The sequence below is a fragment of the Arachis hypogaea genome, chromosome 9 (genome assembly GCF_003086295.3).
Source record: "Arachis hypogaea cultivar Tifrunner chromosome 9, arahy.Tifrunner.gnm2.J5K5, whole genome shotgun sequence".
NCBI lineage: Eukaryota > Viridiplantae > Streptophyta > Magnoliopsida > Fabales > Fabaceae > Arachis > Arachis hypogaea.
The window spans coordinates 51,236,615-51,256,795 of record NC_092044.1 but is presented as its reverse complement, the minus strand read 5'-3'; the positions used below and the strand labels follow the sequence as shown (position 1 = coordinate 51,256,795).

General features: G+C 39.1%; 1 non-coding gene across 1 annotated transcript; it reads left to right on the top strand.

Annotated features, from left to right (window-relative positions):
• The first annotated feature begins 17,583 nt into the window (after window positions 1–17,583).
• On the top strand, window positions 17,584–17,691 carry LOC112713860 (small nucleolar RNA R71). The gene has a single exon (XR_003158821.1). It is a non-coding gene; the product is annotated as a small nucleolar RNA R71 (small nucleolar RNA).
• Window positions 17,692–20,181: the final 2,490 nt, after the last annotated feature.

The window sequence follows — 20,181 nt, the reverse complement described above, 5'->3', positions numbered from 1 at the left end:
AAAGGTGGTGCGAGAATGAAGACGTAGTTAACCTAATCAAGCAAGCTTGGAAGCATGAGATTGAGGGTTCCCCTATGTTCAGGCTTGCTAGAAAATTAAAGCACTACAGACACAAGTTAGTAGAATGGCAGAAAAATTTCTCGTCGAATTCACTAACCAGAATCTAAAGCATAAAAACCAGACTTGCTGCAGAATCTAGTAAAGGAATTCTGGCTGATTCGATTGATGTTCGAATATTGGAAGCAGAGCTGGAGGATGAGTTGGTAAGAGAAGAACGGTTCTGGAGAGAAAAATCGAGGGTTTAGTGGCTGAAATGGGGAGATAAAAATACAAAATTCTTCCATTCCAAATATAAAGCAAGGAATAGAAGAAATAAGATTCACCACTTGGAAGATGAAGAGGGCAACATAGCAGAAGATGTAGAAGGAATTGCAAATACGGCTCAGCACTATTTTTCTAAACTTTTTACCTCAAGTAATATGCGAGATCCAGCAGGGGAAATTGCAGGTATTCCAGGAAAGATTACTGCTGCCACTAATAGAACACTTGTCAGGCCTATCTCAGATGATGAAATCAAGAATGCTGCATTCTCTATCAACCCGTTCTCTATCCCGGGAGATGATAGATTCACAGCAAAATTTTTTCAATATTTTTGGGAGATTATACAAAAGGATGTGATTCTAGCAGTAAGAAGCTTCTTTTCAGGAGGTAAAATCCTAAAGGCATTTAATCATACTCATATTTGTCTTATTCCAAAAGTTGATAATGCTAGGTCTATGAATCAAATTCGTCCTATAAGTCTGAGTAGCGTTTTCTACAATATCACATCTAAGATACTAGTGCATAGATTGCAACTGGTCATGAATAGAGTGATCAGCGATTCTCAAAGTGCTTTTGTTAAAGGCAGACTAATTAGTGATAATGTCTTAATAGCGCATGAATTTATGCATTTTCTGAAAAATAAGACGTATGGAGAATGTGATTTCGCCCTGAAACTAGATATGAGTAAGGCCTACGACAGAGTGGAATGGTCTTTTGTGTGGGCTGTGATGCAGAAATTGGGGTTTTGTGACAAATGGTTGACTTGGATCAAAGAATGTGTGATGACGGTCTCTTATTCTGTTACTGTGGATGGACAACCTTAAGGTTTTTTCAAACCATGCAGAGGGCTACATCAAGGCGACCCTCTTTCCCCCTATCTTTTCTTATTTTTCACAGAGAGTTTATCCCATCTGCTCCACAGAGGAGAACAGATGCAGGAAATTACTGGGTTGAGACTCAATTACATATGTCCTAGAGTGAGTCACCTATTTTTTGTAGATGATTCGATTCTTTTCAGCAAAGCTTTAGAAGAAGATTGCCAGAGGTTAATACATATTTTACACACATATGAAGAAGTTAGTGGCCAAATAGTTAATCTGAACAAATCGTCAGCGTTTTTCAGCAAGAACACACCTATTCCACTACGAGATCGCTTAGCCAACATCCTTTAAGTTCCTCATGTGGGTAATCAGAATAAGTACTTAGGCCTGCCATCAGTGATACAGAGATCTAAAAGGACAACTTTCAACTACATAAAAGATAAGGTTAACAAAAAGCTTCAACATTGAAAAAGGGGTTTACTATCCACTAGTGGTAGAGAGACCCTTATTAAAGCAGTGGCATCGACAGTTCCTATCTACACTTTAAGCTGTTTTAAACTTCCAGAATCACTCTTGGACGAACTACAAAAGGCTATGCTACAGTTCTGGTGGGGTCAAAAAGCCTTTGAAAAGCGGATGCACTGGGTTGGTTGGCAGATTTCATGTAGGCCAAGGAGCCAGGGAGGGCTAAATTTCAAACACCTCAAAGTCTTCAACCTTGCAATGCTAGCCAAGCAAGGTTGGAGACTCTTGACGCGTCCAAACTCTCTGATTTCCAAAGTTTATAAGGCTAAATATCACATATTCTCAACATTCCTAGAAGCGCAGGCAGGCCATAACCCATCCTGGAGTTGGAGAAGTGTGTTGGATGGCAGGAAAGTACTGGAAAAAGGTATTCTCTGGAGTGTAGGAGGGGGGCCAACTGATCCGGATTAAAGAAGATTCATGGGTTAAGGACTTCCTAGCAATTTCTCCAATTACTAATACAGATTCAAGTTATAAACCAGTTTGAGTCTCAGAGTTAATCCTACCAACTAGACAGTGGGACCAAACAAAAATCAGACATTTTTTCAGCACCGATATCACAGAATCAATTCTCAACACCACAATTCATGAAGGAGAGGATTCAGTTACCTGGATGAAGGAGAAAAATGGTGGATATTCAGTGGATTCTGGATACCGGGTAGCCTTCCAATTTTTTCATCCTCCAATTGACTTCCTTCCTGAAATTTGTAGAAACAAATCTCTTTGGTCAAGTATATGGAAGCTTAAAAATCATCCAAAAGTTAAAAACTTCATATGGAAATTCATGCATGAAGGGTTACCTGTTCGGAGCAAGCTTCACTCCAGGTTTCCGAACATAAATCCAAAATGCCCAAGGTGTGAGGAAGAAGAGGAATTGGTTACCCACTGTTTACTGACTTGTCCCGATTCTCTTGAAGCCTGGCAGAAAGCCCAAGTTCAAGTTCCAGAAGAGTTGAAGGAGAGCTGGCTGGTGCACGAAATTGTGATCTCTAATAATGGCATTCAACATGGTATGCGCATCTACTAACTCAGCACTTTCTTCACAAATTCGCACAACTAACCAGCAAGTGCACTGGATCGTCCAAGTAATAAACCTTACGTGAGTAAGGGTCGATCCCACGGAGATTGTTGGTATGAAGCAACCTATGGTCATCTTGTAGATCTCAGTTAGGCGGATTTAAATGATTATATTGGTTTTCAAAAATAATAATAAATAAAACATAGAATAAAGATAAAGATACTTATGTAGATCATTGGTGGGAATTTCAGATAGGCATATGAAGATACTGTGCTCCTTTTGAATCTCTACTTTCCTACTGCCTTCATCCAATCCTTCTTACTCCTTTCCATGACAAGCTGTATATAGGGCATCACCGTTGTCAATGGCTACATCCCATCCTCTTAGTGAAAATGGTCCAAATGCTCTGTCACAACACGGCTAATCATCTGTCGATTCTCGATCATGTCAGAATAGAATCCATTGATTCTTTTGCGTTTGTCATCACGCCCAACAATCGCGAGTTTAAAGCTCGTCACAGTCATTCAATCCTTGAATCCTACTCAGAATACCACAGACAAGGTTTAGACTTTCTGGATTCTCATGAATGCCGCCATCAATTCTAGCTTATACCACGAAGATTTTGATTAAGAAATCTAAGAGATATGCGTTCGGTCTAAGGTAGAACGGAAGTGGTTGTCAGTCACGCGTTCGTAGGTGAGAATGATGATGAGTGTCACGGATCATCACATTCATCATGGTGAAGTGCAACAAATATCTTAGAACAAGAATAGGCTGAATTGAATAGAAAATAGTAGTAATTGCATTAAAACTTGAGGTATAGCAAAGCTCCACACCCTTAATCTATGGTGTGTAGAAACTCCACCGTTGAAAATACATAAGTGATGGTCCAGGCATGGCTGAATGGCCAGCCCCTCTGAACGTGATCAAAGGATCATAAGGTAATCCAAAATTAATCCAAAGATGTCTAATACAATAGTAAAATGTCCTATTTATACTAGACTAGCTACTAGGGTTTACAGAAGTAAGTAATTGATGCAAAAATCCACTTCCGGGGCCCACTTGGTGTGTGCTTGGGCTGAGCTTGAGCTTTACACATGCAGAGACTTCTCTTGGAGTTGAACGCCACGTTGTAACGTGTTTTTGGCGTTCAACTCTGGTTCGTGACGTGTTTCTGGCGTTTGACTCCAGAATGCAGCATGGAACTGGCGTTGAACACCAGTTTACGTCATCTAATCTCGAATAAAGTATGGACTATTATATATTGCGGGAAAGCCCTGGATGTCTACTTTTCAACGCCGTTGAGAGCGTGGCATTTGGAGTTCTCTAGCTCCAGAAAATCTATTTCGAGTGCAGAGAGGTCAGAATCCAACAGCATCAGTAGTCCTTTGTCAGCTTTCTATCAGAGTTTTGCTCATGATGCTATGAATCATGATGGCCCAATCCACAGTAACTTCAGATCGGTTGCTAGTGGGGATGATGGAGCGTTGGATGAACTCCAACCATCCTCTAGCCATAGGCTTGAGGTCTAGTCTTCTTAATTGAACCGGCTTGCCTTTGGAGTCTCTTTTCCATTGAGCTCCTTCCACATATATGTCCATAAGGACTTGGTCCAACCTTTGATCAAAGTTGACCCTTCTAGTGTAGGGGCGTGCATCTCCTTGCATCATGGGCAAGTTGAATGCCACCTCACATTTTCCGGACTGAAATCTAAGTATTTCCCCCAAACCATTGTAAGATAATTCTTTGGATTCAGGTTCACACTTTGATCATGGTTCCTAGTGATCCATGCATTAGCATAGAACTCTTGAACCATTAAGATTCTAACTTGTTGAATGGGGTTGGTCAGAACTTCCCAACCTCTTCTTTGGATCTCATGTCGGATTTCCGGATACTTATTTTTTTATGTTTGAAAAGGACCTTGAGGATCACCTTCTTCTTGGCCACAACTTCATAAAAGTGGTCTTGATGGGCCTTGGAGATGAATCTCTCCATCTTCCAAGACTCGGAGGTGGAAGCTTTTGTCTTCCCTTTCGCTTTTCTAGAGGTTTCTCCGGCCTTAGGTGCCATAGGTGGTTATGGAGAAACAAAAAAGCTCTGCTTTTACTGGTTATGGAAAAACAAAAAAGCTCTGCTTTTACCACACCAAACTTAGAATATTGCTCGTCCTCTAGCAAGAGAAGAAAGAATAGATGAAGAAGAAGAAGATATGGAGGAAAGGAAGAGAGGGTTGTGTTTCGGCCAAGGAGGAGAAGAGAGGGTTGTGTTGTGTGAAAATGAAGAAGAATGGAGGGGTTTATATAGTGGAGGGATAGGGGTTAAGGTTCGGCCATATTGGGTGGGTTGGGTGGGAAAAGGGATTTTGAATTTTGAAGGTAGGTGGGGTTTTTGGGGAAGAGTGGATGGATGTGAGTGGTGAAGAGGTGATAGGGAAGAGAGATTGAGGTGATTGGTGAAGAGTTTTTGGGGAAGAGTGTTATTGGATTGTGTGAAGAGGAGAGAAGGTGAGTTGAGGTAGGTGGGGATCCTGTGGGGTCCACAGATCCTGAGATGATTCTGTGGGGTCCACAGATCCTGAGGTGTCAAGGATTATCATCCCTGCACCAATGAGGCGTGTAAAACGCCCTCTGCATGCAATCCTGGCGTTCAACTCCAGATTGATGCTTGTTTTTGGCGTTGAACGCCAGCTTCATGCTTGTTTTGGGCATTTAACACCCATTTGCAGCATGTTTCTGGCGTTGAACGCCAGTTCCATGCTTGTTTCTGGCATTTAGCGCCAGCTCTCCTCAGGGTGTATTCCTGGCATTTAAACACTAGGATGCTGCTTGTTTCTGGCGTTCAACACCAGATTCATGCTCTGTTTTGGCGTTGAACGCTAGCCAGATGCTCCTTATTGGCGTTTAGACGCCAGTAAGCCCTTCCTCCAGGGTGTGCTTTTTCTTCTGCTATTTTTGATTCTATTTTTAATTTTAGTATTTATTTCGTGACTCCACATGATCATGAACCTAATAAAACATAAAAGAACAATAAAACAAAAATAAAATTAGATAAATAAAAATTGGGTTGCCTTCCAATGAGCGCTTCTTTAATGTCAATAGCTTGATAGTGGGCTCTCATGGAGTCTCACAGGTGATCAGGTCAATGTTGTAGCCTCCCAACACCAAACTTAGAGTTTGGATGTGGGGATTCAACACCAAACTTAGAGTTTGACTGTGGCCTCTCAACACCAAATTTAGAGTTTGATTGTGGGGGCTTTGTTTGACTCTGTACTGAGGTAAGCTTTTCATGCTTCCTCTCCATGTATACATGGTACACGAAATTGTGATCATCAATGGCGCCATCAACATGGTACGCTCAATTGCAATCTCAACTCTTTATCACAACTTCGCACAACTAACCAGCAAGTGCACTGGGTCGTCCAAGTAATAAACCTTACGCGAGTAAGGGTCGATCCCACGGAGATTGTTGGTATGAAGCAAGCTATGGTCATCTTGTAAATCTCAGTCAGGCAGATTCAAATGGTTATAGATGATTTATGAATAAAGCATAAAATAAAGATAGAGATACTTATGCAATTCATTGGTGAGAATTTCAGATAAGCGTATGGAGATGCTTTGTCCCTTCCGTCTCTCTGCTTTTCTACTGTCTTCATCCAATCCTTCTTACTCCTTTCCATGGCAAGCTATATGTTGGGCATCACTGTTGTCAATGGCTACAGTCCCATCCTCTCAGTGAAAATGTTCAACGCGCTCTGTCACAGCACGACTATTGAGCTGTTGGTTCTCGATCATGTCGGAATAGAATCCAGTGATTCTTTTGCGTCTGTCACTAACGCCCCACAATCGCGTGTTTGAAGCTCGTAATAGCCATTCAATCCTTGAATCCTACTCAGAATACCACAGACAAGGTTTAGACCTTCTGGATTCTCTTGAATGCCGCCATCAATTCTAGCTTATACCACGAAGATTCTGATTAAGGAACCCAAGAGATATCCACTCAATCTAAGGTAGAACGGAGGTGGTTGTCAGGCACACGTTCATAGGTGAGAATGATGATGAGTGTCACGGATCATCACATTCATCAAGTTGAGGAACAAATGATATCTTAGAACAAGAATAAGCTGAATTGAATAGAAGAACAATAGTAATTGCATTAATACTCGAGGTACAGCAAAGCTCCACACCTTAACCTATGGTGTGTAGAAACTCCACCGTTGAAAATACATAAGAACAAGGTCTAGGCATGGCCGTGAGGCCAGCCCCATGATCTAAGAACTAGACGTCCCAAGATGATCCTCAGATCTAAATTGATCAAAAAGATGAAAATACAATAGTAAAAGGTCCTATTTGTAGAGAACTAGTAGCTTAGGGTTTACAAAGATGAGTAAATGACATAAAAATCCACTTCCAGGCCCACTTGGTGTGTGCTTGGGCTGAGCATTGAAGCTTCTATGTGTAGAGACTTTTCTTGGAGTTAAACGCCAGCTTTTGTGCCAGTTTGGGCGTTTAACTCCGATTCTTGTGCCAGTTCCGGCGTTTTACGCCAAAATTCTTGAGCTGACTTGGAACGCCTGTTTGGGCCATCAAATCTCGGGCAAAGTATGAACTATTATACATTGCTGGAAAGCCCAGGATGTCTACTTTCCAAAGCAATTGAGATCGTGCTAATTGGGCTTCATTTAACACACAATTCGAGTGCAGGGAGGTCAGAATCCAACCGCATCTGCAGTCCTTTTCAGCCTCTAAATCGGATTTTTGCTCAGGTCCCTCAATTTCAGCCAGAAAATGCCTGAAATCATAGAAAAACACACAAACGTATAGTAAAGTCTAGAAAAGTGAATTTTAAATAAAAACTAATAAAAATATAATAAAAACTAACTAAAACATACTAAAAACATACTAAAAACAATGCCAAAAAGCGTATAAATTATTCGCTCATCAAAACACCAAACTTAAATTGTTGCTTGTCCCCAAGCAACTGAAAATCAAATAAGATAAAAAGAAGAAAATATGCAATGAATTCCAAAAACATCTATGAAGATCAGTATTAATTAGATGAGCGGGGCTTTTAGCTTTTTGCCTCTGAACAGTTTTGGCATCTCACTTTATCTTTTGAAATTCAGAATGATGGGCTTCTATAGGAACTCAGAATCCAGATAGTGTTATTGATTCTTCTAGTTAAGTATGATGATTCTTGAACATAGCTACTTTATGAGTCTTGGCCGTGGCCCAAAGCACTATGTCTTCCAGTATTACCACCGGATACATACATGCCACAGACACATAACTGGGTGAACCTTTTCAGATTGTGACTCAGCTTTGCTAGAGTCCCCAATTAGAGGTGTCCAGGGTTCTTAAGCACACTCTTTTAGCCTTGGATCAGAACTTTATTATTATATTATTTTATTTTATTTTATTTTATTTTTTTATTTTTTTATATTTTTTTTTGTATTCACTGCTTTTTCTTGCTTCAAGAATCATTTTTATGATTTTTCAGATTCTCAGTAACATGTCTCCTTTTTCATCATTCTTTCAAGAGCCCACATTCATGAACAACAAATTCAAAAGACATATGCACTGTTCAAGCATACATTCAGAAGTCAAAAGTATTGCCACCACATCAAAATAATTAATCTGTTATAAAATTCAAAATTCATGCAATTCTTCTCTTTTTCAATTAAGAACATTTTTCATTTAAGAAAGGTGACGGATTCATAGGACATTCATAACTTTAAGGCATAGACACTAAGACACTAATGATCATGTAATAAGACACAAACATAGATGAACATAAGCATAAAAATTCGAAAAACAGAAAAAATAAAGAACAAGGAGATTAAAGAACGGGTCCACCTTAGTGATGGCGGCTTGTTCTTCCTCTTGAAGATCTTATGGATTGCTTGAGCTCCTCAATGTCTCTTCCTTGCCTTTGTTGCTCCTCTCTCATGATTCTTTGATCTTCTCTAATTTCATGGAGGAGAATGGAATGTTCTTGGTGCTCCACCCTTAGTTGTCCCATGTTGGAACTCAATTCTCCTAGGGAGGTGTTGATTTGCTCCCAATAGTTTTGTGGAGGAAAGTGCATCCCTTGAGGCATCGCAGGGATTTCATGATGAATGGGATCTCTTGTTTGCTCCATCCTTTTCTTAGTGATGGGCTTGTCCTCATCAATGAGGATGTCTCCCTCTATGTCAATTCCGACTGAATAACAGAGGTGACAAATGAGATGAGGGAAGGCTAACCTTGCCAAGGTAGAGGACTTGTCCGCCACCTTATAAAGTTCTTGGGATACAACCTCATGAACTTCTACTTCCTCTCCAATCATGATGCTATGAATCATGATAGCCCGGTCTATAGTAACTTCGGACTGGTTGCTAGTGGGAATGATTGAGCGTTGGATAAACTCCAACCATCCTCTAGCCACGGGCTTGAGGTCATGCCTTCTTAGTTGAACCGGCTTCCCTCTTGAATCTCTCTTCCTTTGAGCGCCCTCTTCACAAATGTCTATGAGGACTTGGTCCAACCTTTGATCAAAGTTGACCCTTCTAGTGTAAGGGTGTTCATCTCCTTGCATCATGGGCAAGTTGAATGCCAACCTTACATTTTTCGGACTAAAATCTAAGCATTTCCCCCAAACCATTGTAAGCCAGTTCTTTGGGTCCGGGTTCACACTTTGATCATGGTTTTTGGTGACCCATGCATTAGCATAGAACTCTTGAACCATTAAGATTCCGACTTGTTGAATGGGGTTGGTAAGCACTTCCCAACCTCTTCTTCGGATCTCATGTCGGATCTCCGGATATTCACTCTTTTTGAGTTTGAAAGGGACCTCGGGGATCACTTTCTTCATAGCCACAACTTCATAGAGGTGGTCTTGATGCACCCTTGAGATGAATCTCTCCATCTCCCATGACTCGGAGGTGGAAGCTTTTGTCTTCCCATTCCTCTTTCTAGAGGTTTCTCCGGCCTTAGATGCCATAAATGGTTATGGAAAAATAAAAAGCAATGCTTTTACCACACCAAACTTAGAAGGTTTGCTCGTCCTCGAGCAAAAGAAGAAAGAAGAGAGTAGAAGAAGAAGAAATAGAGGAGATGGAGGTGGCTTTTGTGTTTCGGCCAAAGGGGAGAAGTAGTGTGTAGGTTGTGTGAAAATGAAGGAGTGAAGATGGGTTTATATAGGGGTGGAGAGAGGGGTAGGGTTTGGTCTTGTATGGGTGGGTTGAGAGGGAAAGTGGTTTGAATTTGAATGGTGAGGTAGGTGGGATTTTATGAAGGATGGATGTGAGTGGTGAAGAGAATAGTGGGATTTGATAGGTGAGGGGTTTTTGGGGAAGAGGTGTTGAGGTGATTGGTGAATGGGTGAAGAAGAGAGAGAGTGGTGGGGTAGATGGGGATCCTGTGGGATCCACAGATCCTGAGGTGTCAAGAAAAATTCATCACTGCACCAAGTGGCGAGCAAAAATGCTCTTTCTGCCAATTCTGGCATTAAGCGCCGGGTTGGTGCCCATTTCTGGCATTTAACGCCAGCTTCTTGCCCCTTCCTGGCATTTAACGCCAGTCTGGTGCCCCTTTCTGGCGTTAAACGCCCAGAATGGTGCTAGACTGGGCGTTAAATGCCCATTTGCTGCCCTTACTGGCGTTTAAACGCCAGCAAGTTTTCCTCCAGGGTGTGCTATTTTTCTTTCTGTTTTTCATGCTGTTTTTGCTTTTTCAATTGATTTTGTGACTTCCCATGATCATCAACCTATAGAAAACATAAAATAACAAAGGAAAATAGATAAATATAACATTGGGTTGCCTCCCAACAAGCGCTTTTTTTAATGTCAGTAGCTTGACAGTGGGCTCTCATGGAGCCTCACAGATACTCAGAGCAATGTTAGAACCTCCCAACACCAAACTTAGAGTTTGAATGTGGGGGTTCAACACCAAACTTAGAATTTGGTTGTGGCCTCCCAACACCAAATTTAGAGTTTGACTGTGGGGGCTCTGTTTGACTCTGTTTTGAGAGAAGCTCTTCATGCTTCCTCTCCATGGTTACAGAGGGATATCCTTGAGCCTTAAATACGAAGGATTCTTCATTCACTTGAATGATCAATTCTCCTCTATTAACATCAATCACAACCTTTGCTGTGGCTAGGAAGGGTCTGCCAAGGATGATGGATTCATCTATGCACTTCCCAGTCTCTAGGACTATGAAATCAGCAGGGATGTAATGGTCTTCAATCTTTACCAGAACATCCTCTACAAGTCCATAAGCTTGTTTTCTTGAATTATCTGCCATCTCTATTGAGATTTTTGCAGCTTGCACCTCAAAGATCCCTAGCTTCTCCATTACAGAGAGAGGCATGAGGTTTATACTTGACCCTAGGTCACACAGAGCCTTCTTGAAGGTCATGGTGCCTACTGTACAGGGTATTGAGAATTTTCCAGGGTTCTGTCTCTTTTGAGGTAATCTCTGCCTAGTCAAGTTATCCAGTTCTTTGGTGAGCAAAGGGGGTTCATCCTCCCAAGTCTCATTACCAAATAACTTGTCATTTAGTTTCATGATTGCTCCAAGGTATTTAGCAACTTGCTCTTTAGTGACATCTTCGTCCTCTTCAGAGGAAGAATACTCATCAGAGCTCATGAATGGCAGAAGTAAATCCAATGGAATCTCTATGGTCTCAGTGTGAGCCTCAGATTCCCATGGTTCCTCATTGGGGAACTCATGGAGGCCAGTGGACGTCCATTGAGGCCTTCCTCAGTGGCGCTTACTGCCTCTTTCTCCTCTCCAAGTTCGGCCATGTTGATGGCCTTACACTCTCCTTTTGGATTCTCTTCTGTATTGCTTGGAAGAGTACTAGGAGGAAGTTCAGTAACTTTCTTATTCGGCTGACCCACTTGTGCCTCCAAATTTCTAATGGAGGACCTTGTTTTAGTCATGAAACTTTGAGTGGTTTTGATTAGATCAGAGACCATGGTTGCTAAGTCAGAGTGGCTCTGCTTAGAATTCTCTGTCTGTTGCTGAGAAGATGATGGAAAAGGCTTGCCATTGCTAAACCTGTTTTTTCCACCATTATTGTTGTTGAAACCTTGTTGAGGTCTTTGTTGATCCTTCCATGAGAGATTTGGATGATTTATCCAGGAAGGATTATAGGTGTTTCCATAAGGTTCTCCTATGTAATTCACCTCTTCCATTGATGGGTTCTCAAGATCATAAGCTTCTTCTTCAGATGAAGCGTCCTTAGTACTGCCTGGTGCAGCTTGCATTCAAGACAGGCTTTGAGAAATCATATTGACTTGCTGAGTCAATATTTTGTTCAGAGCCAATATGGCATTCAGAGTATCAATCTCAAGAACTCCTTTCTTCTGATTTGTCCCATTGTTCACAGGATTCCTTTCAGAAGTGTACATGAATTGGTTATTTGCAACCATTTCAATGAGTTCTTGAGCTTCTGCAGGCGTCTTCTTCAAATGAAGAGATCCTCCAGCAGAGCTGTCCAATGATATCTTGGACAGTTCAGATAGACCATCATAGAAGATATCTATGATACTCCATTCAGAAAGCATGTCAGACAAACACTTTCTGATCAATTGTTTGTATTTTTCCCAAGCTTCATAAAGGGATTCACCTTCCTTCTGTCTGAAAGTTTGGACTTCCACTCTAAGCTTACTCAATTTTTGAGGTGGAAAGAACTTTGCCAAGAAGGCATTGACTAGCTTTTCCCAAGAGTTCAGGCTTTCTTTAGGTTGTGAGTCCAACCATATCCGAGCTCTGTCTCTTACAGCAAAAGGGAATAGCATAAGTCTGTAGACCTCAGGGTTAACCCCATTAGTCTTGACAGTGTCACAGATTTGCAAGAACTCAGCTAAAAACTGATGAGGATCTTCCGATGGAAGTCCATGGAACTTGTAATTTTGTTGCATTAGAGAAACTAATTGAGGCTTAAGCTCAAAGTTATTTGCTCCAATGGCAGGGATATAGATGCTTCTCCCATAGAAGTCGGGAATAGGTGCAGTAAAGTCACCTAGCACCTTCCTTGCATTGTTGGCATTGTTGTTGTTTTCGGCTGCCATGTCCTCTTCTTTGAAGATTTCTATTAGGTCCTCTACAGAAAATTGTGCTTTAGCTTCTCTTAGTTTTCGCTTCAAGGTCCTTTCAGGTTCAGGGTCAGCTTCAACAAGAATGCCTTTATCTTTGCTCCTGCTCATATGAAAGAGAAGAGAACAAGAAAATATGGAATCCTCTATGTCACAGTATAGAGATTCCTTGATGTGTCAGAGGAAAAGAAGAATAGAAGGAGAAGGTAGAAGAATTCGAACGTATCAAGAGAGATAGAGTTCGAATTGTGCATTGAGGAGGAGTGTTAGTCCATAAATAGAAGGATGTGAGAAGAAGGGAAGAAATTTTCGAAAATTAAAGTGAATTAATTAAAATAAATTTTGAAAAAATGGTAATTGATTTTCGAAAACTAAGATTGAGAAAGAAATAAAGTGATTTTGAAAAAGATTTTGAAATTGGAAATCAAAGAGATATGATTGAAAACTATTTTGAAAAAGATGTGATTAAAAAGATATGATTGAAAAGTTATGATTTTAAAGAGATATGATTGAAAATATATGATTGAAAAATAATTAAAAAAAGATTTGATTTTGAAAATTAATGACTTGGCTAACAAGAAATTTGAAAGATATGATTCAGACATTAAACCTTTCTCAACAGAAAAGGCAACATACTTGAAATGTTTGAATCAAATCATTAATTGTTAGCAAGTATTTTTGAAAATGAAGAGAAATTAATTTTGAAAAGATATGATTGAAAAGATATGATTTGAAAAAGATTTGATTTTGAAAAATTATGGAAACTTGAAAAAATTTTGAATTAAAAACAAAATCTTCCCTCTTGTGCCATCCTGGCGTTAAACGCCCAGAATGGTATCCATTCTGGCATTTAACGCCCAAAATGCTACCCTTTTGGGCATTAAACGCCCAGCCAGGTATCCTGGTTGGCGTTTAAACGCCAGTTTTCCTTCCTCACTGGGCGTTTTAAGCGCCCAGCTTTTTCTGTGTAATTCCTCTGCTGTATGTTCTGAATCTTCAATTCTCTATATTATTGACTTGAAAAGACACAATTAAAAATTTTATGGATTTTTAATAATGAGGAATAATAAAAATGCAACTAAAATCAAATAGACAATGCATGCAAGACACCAAACTTAGAAGTTTGTATACTACTGACACTAACAAATTGAGAATGCATATGAGAAACAACAAAACAAGCAAGACAAGAGAATTTAAAGATCAGAGCAAGGAAATCATCAAGAACAACTTGAAGATCAATGAAGACACATGAAGGAATTTGAAAAATGCTAGAAGAATAGAAACATGCAATTGACACCAAACTTAAAATGAGACACTAGACTCAATGAAAGAAATATTTTTGGTTTTTATGAATTTTGTAAATTTTTTTTGGTTTTTTCGAAAATTATATGGAGAAGAAAATAAAGAGATTCAAAATTTTTAATAAGAATTCCAGGAATCATGCAATGTTAGTCTAAAGCTTCAGTCTAAAGAAATTAGACATGGCTAGCCAAGCTTCAGCAGGACATTGCATTCAAGAGCTAAATTGATGAGAATCAGTCAGCTTTGGTGATGATAAGAACATCACCTTGAAACACTAGAATTCATTCTTAAAAATTCTGAAAAATACCTAATCTAAGCAACAAGATGAACCGTCAATTGTTCAAACTCAAACAATCCCCGGCAACGGTGCCAAAAACTTGGTGCACGAAATTGTGATCATCAATGGCGCCATCAACATGGTACGCTCAATTGCAATCTCAACTCTTTATCACAACTTCGCACAACTAACCAGCAAGTGCACTGGGTCATCCAAGTAATAAACCTTACGTGAGTAAGCGAAGATCCCAGGGAGATTGTTGGTATGAAGCAAGCTATGGTCATCTTGTAAATCTCAGTCTGGCAGATTCAAATGGTTATAGATGATTTATGAATAAAGCATAAAATAAAGATATAGATACTTATGCAATTCATTGGTGAGAATTTCAAATAAGCGTTTGGAGATGCTTTGTCCCTTCCGTCTCTCTGCTTTCCTACTGTCTTCATCCAATCCTTCTTACTCCTTTCGATGGCAAGCTGTATGTTGGGCATCACTGTTGTCAATGGCTATAGTCCCGTCCTCTCAGTGAAAATGTTCAATGCGCTCTGTCACAGCACGGCTATTCAGCTGTCGGTTCTCGATCATGTCGGAATAGAATCCAGTGATTCTTTTGCGTTTGTCACTAACGCCCCACAATCGCGAGTTTGAAGCTCGTCACAGTCATTCAATCCTTGAATCCTACTCAGAATACCACAGACAAGGTTTAGACCTTCCAGATTTTCAAGAATGCCGCCATCAATTCTAGCTTATACCATGAAGATTCCGATTAAGGGATCCAAGAGATATCCACTCAATCTAAGGTAGAACGGAAGTGGTTGTCAGGCACACGTTCATAGGTGAGAATGATGATGAGTGTCACGGATCATCACATTCATCAAGTTGAGGAACAAGTGATATCTTAGAACAAGAATAAGCTTAATTGAATAGAAGAACAATAGTAATTGCATTAATACTCGAGGTACAGCAGAGCTCCACACCTTAATCTATGGTGTGTAGAAACTCCACCATTGAAAATACATAAGAACAAGGTCTAGGCATGGCTGTGAGGCCAGCCCCATGATCTAAGAACTAGACATCCCAAGATGATCCTCAGATCTAAATTGATCAAAAAGATGAAAATACAATAGTAAAAGGTCCTATTTGTAGAGAACTAGTAGCTTAGGGTTTACAAAGATGAGTAAATGACATAAAAATCCACTTCCGGGCCCACTTGGTGTGTGCTTGGGCTGAGCATTGAAGCTTCTTTGTGTAGAGACTTTTCTTGGAGTTAAATGCCAGCTTTTGTGCCAGTTTGGGCGTTTAACTCCCATTCTTGTGCCAGTTCCGGCGTTTTACGCCAGAATTCTTGAGCTGACTTGGAACGCCTGTTTGGGCCATCAAATCTCGGGTAAAGTATGGACTATTATACATTGCTGGAAAGCCCAGGATGTCTACTTTGCAACGCATTTGAGAGTGTTCCAATTGGGCTTCTGTAGCTCCAGAAAATTTACTTTGAGTACAGGAAGGTCAGAATCCAATAGCATCTGCAGTCCTTTTCAGCCTCTGAATCGGATTTTTGCTCAGGTTCCTCAATTTCAGCCAGAAAATACCTGAAATCACAGGAAACACACAAACTCATAGTAAAGTCCAGAAAAGTGAATTTTAAATAAAAACTAATAAAATATAATAAAAACTAACTAAAACATACTAAAAACAATGCCAAAAAGCGTATAATTATCCGCTCATCAATACAGAAGAATACCCTTGGGTCTTAAACACAAGGTAGTCCCCATTCAATTGAAGGACTAGTTCTCCTAGGTTAACATCTATCACAGCTGCTGCTGTGGCTAGGAAAGGTCTTCCAAGGATGATGCATTCATCCTCCTCCTTCCTAGTGTCTAAGATTATGAAATCAACAGGGATGTAAAGGCCTTCAACCTTCACTAACACGTCCTCTACCAATCCATAAGCCTGTCTTACTGACTTATCTGCCATTTGTAATGAGAATATGGCAGGCTGTACCTCAATGATCCCCAGCTTCTCCATTACAGAGAGTGGCATAAGATTTATGCCTGACCCTAGGTCACACAGAGCCTTCTCAAAGGTCATGGTGCCTATGGTACAGGGTATTAAGAATTTGCCAGAATCTTGTCTCTTTTGAGGTAAAGTTTGCTGAACCCATGTATCTAGTTCACTAATGAGCAAGGGAGGTTCACCTTCCCAAGTCTCATTACCAAACAATTTGGCATTCAACTTCATGATGGCTCTTAGATATTGAGCAACTTGCTCTCCAGTTATATTTTCATCCTCTTCAGCGGAAGAATAGTCTTCAGAGCTCATGAATGGTAGAAGGAGGTTTAATAGGATCTCTATGGTCTCTATATGACCTTCAGATCCCTTTGGGTCCTCAATAGGGAGCTCCTTCTTACTTGAGAGACGTCCTATGATGTCTTCCTCATTGGGATTCACGTCCTCTCCTTCCTCCCTTGGTTCGGCCATGTTGATTATGTCTATGGCCTTGCACTCTCTTTTTGGATTCTCTTCAGTATTGCTTGGGAGAGTACTAGGAGGAGTTTCAGTGACTTTCTTACTCAACTGGCCCACTTGTGCCTCCAAATTTTTGATGGAGGACCTTGTTTCACTCATGAAACTTAAAGTGGCCTTAGACAGATCAGAGACTATGTTTGCTAAGTTAGAGGGGCTCTGTTCAGAATTCTCTGTCTGTTGCTGAGAAGATGATGGAAAAGGCTTGCTATTGCTGAGCTTATTTCTTCCACCATTATTAAAGCCTTGTTGAGGCTTTTGTTGATCCTTCCATGAGAAATTTAGATGATTTCTCCATGATGAATTATAGGTATTTTCATAAGATTCACCCATGTAATTTACCTCTGCCATTTCAGGGTTCTCAGGATCATAAGCTTCTTCTTCAGAAGATGCCTCTTTAGTACTGTTGGATGCATTTTGCCATCCATTCAGACTTTGAGAAATCATGTTGACTTGTTGAGTCAAAATTTTATTCTGAGCCAATATGGCATTCAGAGCATCAATTTCAAGAACTCCCTTCCTTTGAGGTGTCCCATTATTCACGAAATTCCTCTCAGAAGTGTTCATGAATTGGTTATTTGCAACCATGTCAATAAGCTCTTGAGTTTCTGCAGGCGTTTTCTTTAGGTGAATGGATCCACCTGCAGAATGGTCCAGTGACATCTTAGAGAACTCAGATAGACCATAATAGAATATATCCAGAATGGTCCACTCTGAAAGCATGTCATAAGGACACCTTTTGGTTATCTGTTTGTATCTTTCCCAAGCTTCATAGAGGGATTCTCCATCTTTCTGTTTGAAGGTCTGAACATCCACTCTAAGCTTGCTCAGCTTTTGAGGGGGAAAGAACTTAGCCAAGAAGGTCGTGACCAGCTTATTCCAAGAGTCCAGGCTATCTTTAGGTTGTGAGTCCAACCATGTTCTAGCTCTGTCTCTTACAGCAAAAGGAAAAAGCATGAGCCTGTAGACTTCAGGATATACTCCATTAGTCTTAATAGTCTCACAAATCTGCAAGAACTCAGTTAAAAACTGGTAGGGATCTTCTGATGGAAGTCCATGAAACTTGCAGTTCTCTTGCATTAGAGCAACTAGTTGAGGTTTCAGCTCAAAATTGTTTGCTCCAATGGCAAGGATTGAGATGCTTCTTCCATCAAACTTGGAAGTAGGTGTAGTATAATCACCAAGCATCCTCCTTGCATTATTGTTGTTGGGTTCGGCTGCCATATCCTTTTCTTGTTCAAAAATTTCAGTAAGGTTCTCTCTGGATTGTTGTATTTTAGCTTCTCTTAGTTTCCTCTTCAGAGTCCTTTTAGGTTCAGGGTCAGCTTCAACAAGAATGCCTTTTTCCTTGTTCCTGCTCATATGAGAAAGAAGAAAACAGAAATGGAAGAGAAATCCTTTATGTCACAGTATAGAGATTCCTTTATGTTAGTAGAAGAAGAAAGGAATAGAAGAAGGGAAAGAGTCAAGAATCCAAACACAAAGGAGAAGATAGGTGCGAATTCTTGAGATAAAGAGAAGTGTTAGTAAATAGATAAATAAATAGAAGAAGATGAGAGGGAGCGAATTTTGAAAATTAATTTCGAAAAAAAGGTTAGTGATTTTCGAATTAAGAGAAGAATTAAAATTAAAATTAAAATTTGAAACAATTAATTAATTAAAAGAATTTTGAAAAAGAGGGAGATGTTTTCGAAAATTAGAGAGGAGGAAGTAGTTAAGTGGTTTTGAAAAAGATAAGAATTTTAAAACAAATAAAAAGTCAATTAGTTGGTTGAAAAAGATTTGAAAATCAATTTTGAAAAGATAAGAAGTTAGAATAGATTTTTCAAATCAAATTTTTGAAAAAGATATGATTTGAAAAAGATATTTTAAAAATATATGATTGAAAAAGATATTTAAAAAAAGATTTAATTTTTAAAATTAAAATTAATTACTTGACTAACAAGAAACTAAAAGATATGGTTCTAGAATTTAAAGATTGAACCTTTCTTAACAAGAAAGTAACAAACTTCAAATTTTTGAATCAATCACATTAATTGTTAGTAAAGTTTTCGAAATTTTGAAATAAAGATAAGAAAAAGATTTTGAAAATAAATTTTAAAAATTTCGAAAATAATAGAAAAAATAAAAAAGATTTGATTTTTGAAAAAGATTTTGAAAAGATAAGAATTTTAAAATTGAAAATTTTGACTTAACTTATAAGAAATAGCTAAGTTTTAAAAAATTTTTTGACTAAGTCAACTCAAATTTTCGAAATTTTGAGAAAAATAAGGAAAATATATTTTTTTGATTTTTTTGAATTTTTAATGAGGAGAGAGAAAAATACCAATATGACCTAAAACATGAAAATTTTGGATCAAAACCAATGATCCATGCAAGAACACTATGAATGTCAAGATGAACACCAAGAACACTTTGAAGATCAAGATGAACATCAAGACTTATTTTTGAAAAATTTTCAAGAAAAGAAAAACATGCAAGACACCAAACTTAGAAATTTTCAATGCTTAGACACTATGAATGCAAAAATGCATATGAAAAACAACAAAAAACACAACAAGAAAATATCAAGATCAAACAAGAAGACTTACCAAGAACAGCTTGAAGATCATGAAGAACACCATGCATGAATTTTCGAAAATTGCAAGAAAAGGAGAAACATGCAATTGTCACCAAACTTAAAACATGACACAAGACTCAAACAGGAAACACAATATTTTTGGTTTTTTATGATTTTATTGATTTTTTTGGATTTTATTTTATATTTTTCAAAAACATATTTTGGAAAAAGGAAGTAATGAATCCAAAGTCCTCAATCAGAATTCCAAGAATCATATAATGTTAGTCTAAAACTCCGGTCCAAAAATTAGACATGGCTTTACAGCCAACTAGGCTTTAACATGTTACATGAAACTCTAGAATTCATTCTTAAAAACTCTGAAAATTTTCGAAGACAGGTGATAAATTTTTGAAAGATTTTTGAAAATTTTTTGAAAATAAAACAAAAAAGAAAATTACCTAATCTGAGCAACAGGATGAACCGTCAGTTGTCCAAACTCGAACAATCCCCGGCAACGGCGCCAAAAACTTGGTGCACGAAATTGTGATCTCTAATAATGGCATTCAACTTGGTATGCGCATATATTAACTCAGCACTTTCTTCACAAATTCGCACAACTAACCAACAAGTGCACTGGATCGTCCAAGTAATAAACCTTACGTGAGTAAGGGTCGATCCCACGGAGATTGTTGGTATGAAGCAATCTATGGTCATCTTGTAAATCTCAGTTAGGCGGATTTAAATGATTATATTGG